Source organism: Ranitomeya variabilis, chromosome 4 (genome assembly GCF_051348905.1).
Source record: "Ranitomeya variabilis isolate aRanVar5 chromosome 4, aRanVar5.hap1, whole genome shotgun sequence".
Classification (NCBI taxonomy): Eukaryota; Metazoa; Chordata; class Amphibia; order Anura; family Dendrobatidae; genus Ranitomeya; species Ranitomeya variabilis.
This window is the reverse complement of record NC_135235.1, coordinates 132781111-132795463: the sequence shown is the minus strand read 5'-3', so window position 1 is coordinate 132795463 and position 14353 is coordinate 132781111. Positions and strand designations below refer to the sequence as shown.

The window sequence follows — 14353 nt, the reverse complement described above, 5'->3', positions numbered from 1 at the left end:
TCAAAGGAGAAACACACCTATCTGGCTAGGTTTGCTATCTATCACATCGTTACAACCACTGCTGTTTGACATGGAGCAACAACCAGCGAGAACGATATGTGAGTCGCTGTTACGTCATGGTATCGCTCCTGCATCGTTCGTAAGTTGGTGTGTTTGACATCTCTACAGCGACCTAAACAGCGACGCTCCAGCGATCGCGTTTTGGTCGGATCGTTGTCTATATCGCTGCAGCTTCGTTTCGTGTGAAGGTACCTTTACTCCAAGTAGCTGTCCACTTGGGAAGCAACACTGTTTGACAATCAATTTCACATGCTGTTGTGCAAATGGAATAGACAACAGACGGAAATTATTGGCAATTATCAAGACACACTCAATATAGGAGTGGTTGTGCAGGTGGGGACCACAGACCACATCTCAGTATCAATGCTTTCTGGCTGATGTTTTGGTCACATTTGAATGTTGGTTGAGCTTTCACACTCGTGGTAGCATGAGACGGACTCTACATCCCACACAAGTGGCTCAGGTAGTGCAGCTCATCCAGGATGGCACATCACTGCGAGCTGTGGCAAGAAGGTTTGCTGTGTCTATCAGCGTAGTGTCCAGAAGCTGGAGGTGCTACGAGGAAACAGGCTAGTACACAAAGAGATGTGGTGGGGGCCGGAGGAGGGCAACAACCCAACAGCGGTCCTTTGTGCAAGGTGGAACAAGAGGAGAACTTCCAGAGCCCTGCAAAATGATCTCCAGCAGGCCACAAATGTGCATGTGTCTGCACAAACGGTTAGAAACTGACTCCGTGAGGATGGTCTGAGTGCCCGACATCCACAGATGGGGGTTGTTCTCACAGCCCAACGCCGTGCAGGATGCTTGGCATTTGCCACAGAACACCAGTATTGGCAAAATTGCCACTGATGCCCTGTGCTCTTCACAGATGAAAGCAGGTTGACACTGAGCACATGTGACAGACATGACAGAGTCTGTAGATGCCGTGGAGAGCAATCTCCTGCGTGCAACATCCTTCAGCATGACCAGTTTGGCAGTGGTTCAGTAATGGTGTGGGGTAGCATTTCTATGGAGGGCCGCACAGCCCTACATGTGCTTGCCAGAGGTAGCCTGACTGCCATTAGGTACTGAGATCCTCAGACCACTTCTGAGACCATATGCTGGTGCGGTTGGCCCTGGGTTCCTCCTAATGCAGGACAATGCCAGACCTCATGTGGCTGGAGTTTGTCAGCAGTTCCTGCAAGATGAAGGAATTGAAGCTATGGACTTGCCCGACCTTTCCCCAGACCTGAATCTGATTGAAGACATCTGGGACATCATGTCTCGCACCATCCACCAACGTCACGTTGCACCACAGACTGCTCAGGAGTTGGCGGATGCTTTAGTCCAGGTCTGGGAGGAGATCCCTCAGGAGACCATCCGCCGCCTCATCAGGAGCATGCCCAGGCATTGTAGGGAGGTCATACAGGCACGGGGAGGCTGCACACACTACTGAGCATAATTTCCTTGTCTTGAGGCATTTCCACAGAAGTTGGATCAGCCTGTAACTTCATTTTCCACTTTGATTTTGAGCATCATTCCAACTCCAGAACTCTATGCGATATTAGTTGTGATTTACGTTGATCAATTTTAGGTTTTATTGTTCTCAAACCATTCCACTATGTAATGAATAAAGATTTACAACTGGAATATTTCATTCAGTGATATCTAGGATGTGGGATTTTAGTGTTCCCTTTATTTTTTGAGCAGTGTAGAATATTAGAGAAAATCATACATTTAAAATCCGACCATGGATCATAATGCTCAGGTGAGTAGTGTAAAAGGTCAGTCCCCAATGACTTTTCACTGACCCACTCTCTTAGATTGATAGGTCTTTCCATAGGTGTGTGTATTCGGAAAGAGTTGTCACTGAAAGGGAGTGGGACATGGACAACCTTTGGGGAACAGCTTCTTGGGTTAGAAAACTGAACGGCATGGTCCCAAGATGGTTTTTAATTGTATGTTTTCTCTTAAAGGCTACAACAATTCAGAGAAAACATTCCTAGCTGGCCATGGTTCAGGCAGTTTGTATCAGCTGTTAGATTACCTTTAAAATACAGACATGATAATGCACACACCATGAAAAATATTGTCACAGTAAAGGATTTATACTTTAACGGTGCCATCAATGTGATAAATGTAACATATAAAAGCAAGATGCTCTATTAGTAAGCATTATGAGATGTGTATTGGTGAAAGAAGATCTACAAGAAGAAATGTAATAAAAACATCTCTTCAGGGGGCATTTTAAAATCTGAAAACTTTTTACATCTTTCTTCTATGTTGATATATGATTCTTTATAACTATAGGGACATGGTATAAGCTGCACTGTTCAGTGATTCTACTGACAAAATCCCTTTCCTGATCGCAACAAGGACCTTGAGTGGGTTCAAATAATCAAATACTGTACATTAATACTTAGATGTGCACACATATAAGAATAACTATCCAAACCTGGTCAGATGTAGAGGCTGAGTTGAACCAGCAGAAGGTCTTGATGACACTGAACATGACAGTACTCATAAAAAGTAAAAATTCTCATTGGAATCTCCTTGTAGGTGACACGTCCATACCTGGACCTGCTTATGCGACATTTGCTTCTATCAAAATGTGCCTCCGTGTTTTCTCTGGTGATTGAGAAGGCATCGTTGTCAATAGCAGTGGATGGTACTCAGCAGGGGTAATAACTAAGCTATTTGCTGCAGCATATGGGTCAGTGCCGCACTCTACTTAAACTCCCAGCAGTCTTCTGGAAGTTGCCAGTTATTGCTTTTGTTTTCCTACAACTGTGGTGCTATTTCTGATGCTCTAAATCCTGATCCTGACCTGGCTTGTCACCCTGACTATGTTTGTTCTTTTATACCTTCTGACTCTGGCTAGTCTGACTTCACTTTAAATGACCACATCTGACGCCTTTTTCACTGACTATGGTTTGTCAATTGACTCTGTCCCTCGTTTTGTCCCTCCAGGTTGGATCCTAGGAGTATCTGCTGGCTTGAGGCTTATTGTCAAACAAAGGTTGGTCAGTATCAGGAGGGTTCCTCTGAGATCTGCTAGACAAAGTGACTAATGTAATGTCTTCATGAGCTAGCCTTTTGTGGCTGATGACCTCTGACAGACTTTATAGTTAGGAAGTAATTTAATGATTTCCCTTTCATATATTTTCTTACTTTCTTCTGACCACTTTTAACTATGATTTCAAATTATTTTAGATGTCCAGAAAGAGGACATAAAAAGTATGATTTCTGTCAGTCAGGCGTCCAGTTTAAGTGTCAATTTTTTTTTAAATAAAATATGAGGTTTCCTTTTAAAACTAAATCTGTTAGCTCATGTTTACATTCATTTATATTCTTGAAGATTTCATTTTATGATGTGTCATATTAATTCAGAGCATATGAAAAAGACATTCAGATGAAGTGAGGAAGATTTGTTAGTGAGCTAAGAGGTTATTTCATGAAAAAAGATCAACTATCTACTGGATAGGTGAAAAATGTATGATTGCCAAAATCATTAAATCGGTCAATAGAAAACTTGTGCGGTGAGGAGAAGTCTCCAGAGGTGATTCCGCATGTGACTTGCAGCTCTAGCAGCTCTAGTCAAGGCCTATTGGACAGAATGAGTCTGCCGCCTGTAGGTTACAAATAAATGCCTGTTATTACAATGGTTTTCCAAAGGGGATACAATTTATCTAAAGAAAATTAAGCCTTAGCACTAGTGTTGAGCATTCCGATACCGCAAGTATCGGGTATCGGCCGATATTTGCTGTATCGGAATTCCGATACCGAGATCCGATATTTTTGTGGTATCGGGTATCGGTATCGAAACAACATTAATGTGTAAAATAAAGAATTAAAATAAAAAATATTGCTATACTCACCTCTCCGACGCAGCCTGGACCTCACCGAGGGAACCGGCAGCGTTGTTTGCTTAAAATTTGCGGGTTTACTTCCTTACGTGAAGTCCCGGCTTGTGATTGGTCGCGTGCCGCCCATGTGGCCGCGACGCGACCAATCACAGCAAGCCGTGACGTAATTTCAGGTCCTTCAGGATTTTAAAATTACGTTCCGGCTTTGTGATTGGTCGCGTCGCGGTCACATGGGCGACGCGACCAATCACAAGCCGTGACGTCACGGGAGGCTGGACATGCGCGCATTTTAAAATGCGCGCTTGTCCTGCCTCCCGTGACGTCACGGCTTGTGATTGGTCGCGTCGCCCATGTGACCGCGACGCGACCAATCACAAGCCAGAACGTAATTTTAAAATCCTGAAGGACCTAAAATTACGTCACGGCTTGCTGTGATTGGTCGCGTCGCGGCCACATGGGCGACGCGACCAATCACAAGCCGTGACGTCACGGGAGGCAGGACAAGCGCGCATTTTAAAATGCGCGCATGTCCAGCCTCCCGTGACGTCACGGCTTGTGATTGGTCGCGTCGCCCATGTGACCGCGACGCGACCAATCACAAAGCCGGAACGTAATTTTAAAATCCTGAAGGACCTGAAATTACGTCACGGCTTGCTGTGATTGGTCGCGTCGCGGCCACATGGGCGGCACGCGACCAATCACAAGCCGGGACTTCACGTAAGGAAGTAAACCCGCGAATTTTAAGCAAACAACGCTGCCGGTTCCCTCGGTGAGGTCCAGGCTGCGTCGGAGAGGTGAGTATAGCAATATTTTTTATTTTAATTCTTTATTTTACACATTAATATGGATCCCAGGGCCTGAAGGAGAGTTTCCTCTCCTTCAGACCCTGGGAACCATCAGGAATACCGTCCGATACATGAGTCCCATTGACTTGTATTGGTATCGGGTATCGGTATCGGATTGGATCCGATACTTTGCCGGTATCGGCCGATACTTTCCGATACCGATACTTTCAAGTATCGGACGGTATCGCTCAACACTACTTAGCACGCTTTACCAGTGTTGAAATCACTCACTGTAATACTACAAGATCATTCAGTGGGTCCAGGTACTGAGTGGTACAATAACAGGCCCCTAAGGTCCAACAGAAGAAAATACATATACTATACACACATAAACTACTACTGATGATATGTGCTGTGTATGCAACTAAAATAACTAAAATAATGGGAAGAAGGAAACAATATCACCATTACACACTGAACGGGAAACCACTGGGTAAATCTAACATGGAGAAGGACTTGGGGATCTGTCATGATCTCTGCAGGCAGAGATCATAGCAAGCCTATAGAGGGACAAGCTCTCGGAAGATGGAACTATACTGACCATGAACTAAGCCTGCCGCGCAACTAGAAATAGCCAGGTAGCATTTCCTATTTATCGCTAGATGCCCAGCTCTGGCCTAAGACCTAAATAGCTAGCAGAGGGAAATATAAGACCTGGCTCACCTCTAGAGAAATATTCCAAAGAAGACAGTAGCCCCCCACATATAATGACGGTGAGTTCAGATGAAACAACAAACGCAGCAGGAAAATAGTCTTAGCAAATTTGAGGTCCGCTTACTAGATAGCAGAAGACAGATAGTATACTTTCATGGTCAGCAGAAAAACACTAACAAAACACCATCCAGAGATTACCTTAAACTCTGGCATTAACTCATAACGCCAGAGTAGCAATCCCTGATCAACGAGAGCTTTCCAGACACAGTAACAAAACTTCAGCTGTGAACTGGAACAAATAGGCAAAACAAAACATGGACAAAAGACCAACTTATCTAGTAGTAGTCTAGAAGCAGGAACAAGCACTGAGAGGCATCAGATAACATTGTTGACCGGCAAGAAACCACCAGAGAAATGAGCTTAAATAGCGACACCCACTACTGATGGAACCAGGTGAAACAGGAAAGAGGATGACAAGTCCAATTCCACAAGCGGCCACCGGGGGAGCCCAGAATCCAAATTCACAACAGTACCCCCCCCCTCAAGGAGGGGGCACCGAACCCTCACCAGATCCACCAGGGCGACCAGGATGAGCCCTATGGAAGGCACGAACAAGATCAGAAGCATGAACATCAGATGCATTGACCCAAGAATTATCCTCCTGGCCGTAACCCTTCCAGTTGACCAGATACTGGAGTCTCCGTCTGGAAACACGAGAGTCCAAAATTTTCTCCACAACGTACTCCAACTCACCCTCAACCAACACCGGAGCAGGAGGCTCAACTGAAGGTACCACAGGTACCTCATACCTGCGCAATAACGACCGATGAAAAACGTTATGAATGGAAAAGGACGCAGGGAGGTCCAAACGGAAAGAAACAGGATTAAGAATCTCCAATATTCTATAAGGGCCGATGAACCGAGGTTTAAACTTAGGAGAAGAGACCCTCATAGGGACAAAACGAGAAGACAACCACACCAAATCTCCAACACAAAGCCGAGAACCAACACGACGATGACGGTTGGCAAAACGCTGAGTCTTCTCCTGGGACAACTTCAAATTGTCCATAACCTGCCCCCAGATGTGATGCAATCTCTCCACCACCGCATCCACTCCAGGACAATCCGAGGATTCCACCTGACCGGAGGAAAATCGAGGGTGAAACCCCGAATTACAGAAAAACGGGGACACCAAGGTGGGAGAGCTGGCCCGATTATTGAGGGCGAACTCTGCCAATGGCAAAAAAGCAACCCAATCATCCTGGTCAGCAGAGACAAAACACCTCAGATATGTCTCCAGGGTCTGATTAGTCCGCTCGGTCTGGCCATTAGTCTGAGGGTGAAAAGCAGATGAAAAAGACAAATCTATGCCCATCCTAGCACAGAATGCCCGCCAAAATCTAGACACAAATTGGGTACCTCTGTCAGAAACAATATTCTCAGGAATACCGTGCAATCGGACAACATTCTGAAAAAACAGAGGAACCAACTCAGAAGAAGAAGGCAACTTGGGCAGAGGAACCAAATGGACCATTTTAGAGAAACGGTCACAGACCACCCAGATGACAGACATCTTCTGGGAAACAGGCAGATCTGAAATAAAATCCATCGAGATGTGTGTCCAAGGCCTCTTAGGAATAGGCAAGGGCAACAGCAGTCCGCTAGCCCGAGAACTACAAGACTTGGCCCGAGCACAAACGTCACATGACTGCACAAAGACTCGCACATCTCGTGACAGGGAAGGCCACCAGAAGGATCTTGCCACCAAATCCCTGGTACCAAAAATTCCGGGATGACCTGCCAATGCAGAAGAATGTACCTCAGAGATGACTCTGCTGGTCCAATCATCCGGAACAAACAGTCTATCAGGCGGACAACGATCCGGTCTATCCGCCTGAAACTCTTGCAAGGACCGCCGCAGATCAGGAGAAACGGCCGACAAAATTACTCCCTCCCTAAGGATACCTGTGGGTTCAGAATTACCAGGAGAGTCCGGGTCAAAACTCCTAGAAAGGGCATCTGCCTTAACATTCTTAGAACCCGGTAGGTATGACACCACAAAATTAAAGCGAGAAAAAAATAAAGACCAGCGCGCCTGTCTAGGATTCAGGCGTCTGGCAGTCTCAAGATAAATCAAATTTTTGTGGTCAGTCAATACCACCACCTGATGCCTAGCCCCCTCGAGCCAATGGCGCCACTCCTCAAACGCCCACTTCATGGCCAAAAGCTCCCGATTCCCAACATCATAATTCCGCTCTGCGGGCGAAAATTTGCGAGAAAAGAAGGCACAAGGCCTAATGACGGAGCAGTCGGAACCTTTCTGCGACAACACTGCCCCAGCTCCGATCTCCGAAGCGTCAACCTCAACCTGAAAAGGCAGATTCACATCAGGCTGACGCAACACAGGGGCAGAGGCAAAACGGCGCTTAAGCTCCTGAAAGGCCTCTACAGCATGAGGGGACCAATTAGCAACATCAGCGCCTTGTCTGGTCAAATCCGTCAGTGGTTTAACGACATCCGAAAAACCAGCAATAAATCGGCGGTAAAAGTTGGCAAAGCCCAAAAATCTCTGAAGACCCTTAAGAGAGGAGGGCTGAGTCCAGTCACAAATAGCTTGCACCTTGACGGGATCCATCTCAATGGAAGAGGGAGAAAAAATATACCCCAAAAAGGAAATTTTCTGGACCCCAAAAACGCACTTAGACCCCTTCACACATAAAGAATTAGACCGCAGAACCTGAAAAACTCTCCTGACCTGCTGGACATGAGAGTCCCAGTCATCAGAAAAAATCAGAATATCATCCAGATATATTATCATAAATTTATCCAGAAAATCGCGGAAAATATCATGCATAAAAGACTGGAAAACTGAAGGGGCATTAGAAAGACCAAAAGGCATGACCAAATACTCAAAGTGGCCCTCGGGCGTATTAAATGCGGTCTTCCACTCATCCCCCTGCCTGATCCGCACCAAATTATACGCCCCACGAAGATCAATTTTAGAGAACCACTTAGCACCCTCTATACGAGCAAACAAATCAGTAAGCAATGGCAATGGGTATTGATACTTAACAGTGATCTTATTCAGAAGCCGATAATCAATACATGGTCTCAAAGAGCCGTCTTTTTTTGAGACAAAGAAAAACCCAGCTCCCAAGGGAGAAGAAGATGGACGAATATGTCCCTTTTCCAAAGACTCCTTTATATATTCCCGCATAGCAGCATGTTCCGGCACAGACAGATTAAACAAACGACCCTTTGGATATTTACAACCCGGTATCAAATCTATGGCACAATCGCACTCACGGTGCGGAGGTAACGACCCAAGCTTGGGTTCGTCAAAGACGTCTTGATAATCAGAGAGGAACTCAGGGACTTCAGAGGGAATGGACGACGAAATAGAAACCAAAGGTAAGTCCCCATGAATACCCTTACATCCCCAGCTCAACACAGACATTGCTCTCCAGTCCAAGACTGGGTTGTGAGACTGCAACCATGGCAATCCCAGTACCAAATCGTCATGTAAATTATACAGCACCAGGAAACGAATAATCTCCTGGTGATCCGGATTGATACGCATGGTTACTTGTGTCCAGTATTGTGGTTTATTATTAGCCAATGGGGTGGAGTCAATCCCCTTCAGAGGAATAAGAGTCTCCAAAGGCTCTAAATCAAAACCACAACGATTGGCAAAGGACCAATCCATAAGACTCAGAGCGGCGCCAGAGTCAACATAGGCGTCCGTGGCAATGGATGACAAAGAGCAAATCAGGGTTACAGACAAAATAAACTTAGACTGAATGGTGCCAATGGAAACAGACTTATCAAGCTTCTTTGTACGCCTAGAGCATGCTGATATAACATGAGTAGAATCCCCACAATAGAAACACAATCCATTCTTCCGTCTAAAATTCTGTCGCTCGCTCCTGGACAGAATTCTATCACACTGCATACTTTCTGGCGTCTTTTCCATAGACACCGCCAGATGGTGCACCGGTTTGCGCTCCCGCAGACGCCTATCAATCTGAATAGCCATTGTCATGGACTCATTCAGACCTGCAGGCACAGGGAACCCCACCATAACATCCTTAACGGCATCAGAGAGACCTTCTCTGAAAGTTGCCGCCAAGGCGCACTCATTCCACTGAGTAAGCACAGACCATTTACGGAATTTTTGGCAGAAAACTTCAGCTTCGTCTTGCCCCTGAGATAGTGCCATCAAAGTTTTTTCTGCCTGAAGTTCCAAATGAGGTTCCTCATAAAGCAAGCCCAAGGCCAGAAAAAACGCATCCACATCGCGTAACGCAGGATCCCCTGCTGGCAATGAGAAGGCCCAATCTTGAGGGTCACCCCTGAGCAAGGAAATCACAATCCTAACCTGCTGAGCAGGGTCTCCAGCTGAACGAGACTTCAGGGACAAATAAAGCTTACAATTATTTCGGAAATTCTGGAAGCTAGCTCTATTCCCTGTGAAGAACTCCGGCAAAGGAATTCTCGGCTCAGATACCGGAGCATGTACCACAAAATCTTGTAAATTTTGTACTTTCGTGATGAGATTATTCAAACCCGCAGTTACACTCTGGAGATCCATTATTGTCAGGTGCACACAGAGCCATACAGAGATTAGGAGGAGAGAGAGAAAAAAGACTGCAGCAAGGCAGACTGGAGGAAAAAAAAAAAAAATTCCAGCAGACTTCTTATAACTCTCCTTTCTCAACCTGGGTCTTTAACACTTTATTGGCCGGTCAAACTGTCATGATCTCTGCAGGCAGAGATCATAGCAAGCCTATAGAGGGACAAGCTCTCGGAAGATGGAACTATACTGACCATGAACTAAGCCTGCCGCGCAACTAGAAATAGCCAGGTAGCATTTCCTATTTATCGCTAGATGCCCAGCTCTGGCCTAAGACCTAAATAGCTAGCAGAGGGAAATATAAGACCTGGCTCACCTCTAGAGAAATATTCCAAAGAAGACAGTAGCCCCCCACATATAATGACGGTGAGTTCAGATGAAACAACAAACGCAGCAGGAAAATAGTCTTAGCAAATTTGAGGTCCGCTTACTAGATAGCAGAAGACAGATAGTATACTTTCATGGTCAGCAGAAAAACACTAACAAAACACCATCCAGAGATTACCTTAAACTCTGGCATTAACTCATAACGCCAGAGTAGCAATCCCTGATCAACGAGAGCTTTCCAGACACAGTAACAAAACTTCAGCTGTGAACTGGAACAAATAGGCAAAACAAAACATGGACAAAAGACCAACTTATCTAGTAGTAGTCTAGAAGCAGGAACAAGCACTGAGAGGCATCAGATAACATTGTTGACCGGCAAGAAACCACCAGAGAAATGAGCTTAAATAGCGACACCCACTACTGATGGAACCAGGTGAAACAGGAAAGAGGATGACAAGTCCAATTCCACAAGCGGCCACCGGGGGAGCCCAGAATCCAAATTCACAACAGGGATCCTAGCTAATGATAAACTTACCTGGAGCAGCCAGTGCCACGCAGCGGCTGCCAAGGCAAACAGGATCATGGTGTGCATTAAAAGAGGTCTGGATACACATGATGAGAGCTGTTGTGAATTTGGATTCTGGGCTCCCCCGGTGGCTACTGGTGGAATTGAACTTGTGACATCATCTTCCCTGTTCACCTGTTCTGATTAGATCTGGGTGTCGCTATATAACCTGGCTTCTCTGTTAGATGCTTGCCGGTCAACAATGTTATCAGAAGCCTCTCTGTGCTTGTTCCTGCTCCCAGACATCTACTAGATAAGTTGGACATTCGTCCATGTTTTGTTTTTGTATTTTGGTTCCAGTTCACAGCTGCAGTTTCGTTACTGTGTCTGGAAAGCTCTTGTTGATCAGGAATTGCCACTCTGGTATTATGAGTTAATGCCAGAGTCCTAAAGTAATTTCTGGATGTGTTTTGTTAGGGTTTTCTACTGACCATGAAAGTATGCTTTCTGTCTTCTGCTATCTAGAAAGCGGACCTCAAATTTGCTAAAACTATTTTCCTGCTGCGTTTGTTGTTTCATCTCATATCACCGCCAATATATGTGGGGGGCTTCTGTCTCCTTTTTGGGCATTTCTCTAGAGGTGAGTCAGGTCTTATATTTCCCTCTGCTAGCATTATTTAGTTCTCCGGCCGGCGCTGGGCATATAGGGATAAAAAGTAGGACATGCTACCTGGCTACTTCTAGATGATGCGGTAGGTTTAGTTCATGGTCAGTACAGTTACATCTTCCAAGAGCTTGTTCCTATTGAGGCTTATGCTAGTTCTCTGGCCATGGAGATCATGACAGTTTGACCGGCCCACTAAAGGGTTAAAATCCTTGGCTGAGAAAGGAGAGAAATAAGAAGTCTGCTGAAAATTTTTTTTTTTTTTTTTTTTTTTTCTCTAGTAGTTAGTGTGCTCTTAATTGGATCACTTGCCAGTCTGTCTATGCTGCAGTCTTTCTTTTTTTTCTCTCTCCTTCTAATCTTTGAATGGCTCTATGTTCACCTGTCTATAATGGATCTACAGAGTGTAACTGCAGGTTTGAATAATCTCGCCACGAAAGTACAAAGTTTGCAAGATTTTGTTGTTCATGCTCCGGTATCAGAGCCGAGAATTCCTTTGCCGGAATTCTTCTCAGGGAATAGATCTGGCTTTCAGAATTTTAGAAATAATTGTAAGTTATTTTTGTCCCTGAAATCTCGTTCTGCTGGAGACCCTGCACAGCAGGTTGGGATTGTGATTTCCTTGCTCCGCGGCGACCCTCAAGATTGGGCTTTTGCATTGGCACCAGGGGATCCTGCGTTGCGCAATGTGGATGCGTTTTTTCTGGCCTTGGGCTTGCTTTATGAGGAACCTCATTTGGAACTTCAGGCAGAAAAAACTTTGATGTCCCTATCGCAGGGGCAAGATGAAGCTGAAATTTACTGCCAAAGATTCCGTAAATGGTCTGTGCTTACTCAGTGGAATGAGTGTGCCTTGGCGGCTACTTTCAGAGAGGGTCTTTCTGATGCCATTAAGGATGTTATGGTGGGGTTCCCTGTGCCTGCAAGTCTGAATGAGTCCATGACAATGGCCATTCAGATCGATAGGCGTCTGCGGGAGCGCAAACCAGTGCACCATCTGGCGGTGTCCACTGAGAAGACGCCAGAAAACATGCAGTGTGATAGAATTCTGTCCAGAAGCGAGCGGCAGAATTTTAGACGGAAAAATGGGTTGTGTTTCTATTGTGGGGATTCTACTCATGTTATATCAGCATGCTCTAAGCGTACTAAAAAGCTTGATAAATCCGTTCCCATTGGCACTTTACAGTCTAAATTTATTTTGTCTGTGACCCTGATTTGCTCTTTGTCATCTATTACTACGGACGCCTATATCGACTCTGGCGCCGCTTTGAGTCTTATGGATTGGTCCTTTGCCAATCGTTGTGGGTATGATTTAGAGCCTTTGGAGACTCTTATTCCTCTGAAGGGGATTGACTCCACCCCATTGGCTAATAATAAACCACAATACTGGACACAAGTGACTATGTGTATTAATCCGGATCACCAGGAGACTATTCGTTTTCTGGTGCTGTATAATCTACATGATGATTTGGTGCTAGGATTGCCATGGCTGCAGTCTCACAACCCAGTCCTTGACTGGAGAGCTATGTCTGTGTTGAGCTGGGGATGTAAGGGGACTCATGGGGACGTACCTTTGGTGTCCATTTCATCATCTATTCCCTCTGAAATCCCTGAGTTCCTGTCTGATTATCGTGACGTCTTTGAAGAACCCAAGCTGGGTTCGCTACCTCCGCACCGTGAGTGCGATTGTGCTATAGATTTAATTCCGGGTAGTAAATACCCAAAGGGTCGTTTATTTAATCTGTCTGTGCCTGAACATACTGCTATGCGAGAATATATAAAGGAGTCCTTGGAAAAGGGACATATTCGTCCATCGTCATCTCCCTTAGGAGCCGGTTTTTTCTTTGTGTCAAAAAAAGACGGCTCTTTGAGACCATGTATTGATTATCGGCTTTTGAATAAAATCACGGTTAAATATCAATACCCATTGCCGTTGCTGACTGATTTGTTTGCTCGCATAAAGGGGGCCAAGTGGTTCTCTAAGATTGATCTCCGTGGGGCGTATAATTTGGTGCGGATCAGGCAGGGGGATGAGTGGAAAACCGCATTTAATACGCCCGAGGGCCACTTTGAGTATTTGGTGATGCCTTTTGGTCTTTCTAATGCCCCTTCAGTCTTCCAGTCCTTTATGCACGATATTTTCCGCGATTTTTTGGATAAATTTATGATAGTGTATCTGGATGATATTCTGATTTTTTCGGATGATTGGGACTCTCATGTCCGGCAAGTTAAGAGGGTTTTTCAGGTTTTGCGGTCTAATTCTCTGTGTGTCAAGGGTTCTAAGTGCGTTTTTGGGGTTCAGAGAATTTCCTTTTTGGGATATATTTTTTCTCCCTCTTCCATTGAGATGGATCCTGTCAAGGTTCAAGCTATTTGTGATTGGACGCAGCCCTCTTCTCTTAAAAGTCTTCAGAAATTTTTGGGCTTTGCCAACTTTTATCGTCGATTTATTTCTGGTTTTTCGGATGTCGTTAAGCCATTGACCGATTTGACTAGACAGGGTGCTGATGTTGCTAATTGGTCCCCTGATGCTGTGGAGGCCTTTCAGGAGCTTAAGTGCCGTTTTTCTTCTGCCCCTGTGTTGCGTCAGCCTGATGTGACTCTTCCTTTTCAGGTTGAGGTCGACGCTTCTGAGATCGGGGCTGGGGCAGTGTTGTCGCAGAAAAGTTCTGACTGCGCCGTGATGAGGCCTTGTGCCTTCTTTTCCCGTAAATTTTCGCCCGCTGAGCGGAATTATGATGTTGGGAATCGGGAGCTTTTGGCCATGAAGTGGGCGTTTGAGGAGTGGCGCCATTGGCTCGAGGGGGCCAGACATCAGGT

The 14353-nt window shown here is 45.4% G+C and overlaps 1 protein-coding gene across 1 annotated transcript in view; it reads right to left on the bottom strand.

The window, feature by feature from the left end:
• COL13A1 (collagen type XIII alpha 1 chain) overlaps positions 1-14353 on the bottom strand; it is a 388678-nt gene that overhangs the window by 345531 nt on the left and 28794 nt on the right. The gene's annotated exons all lie outside the window — the stretch shown is intronic.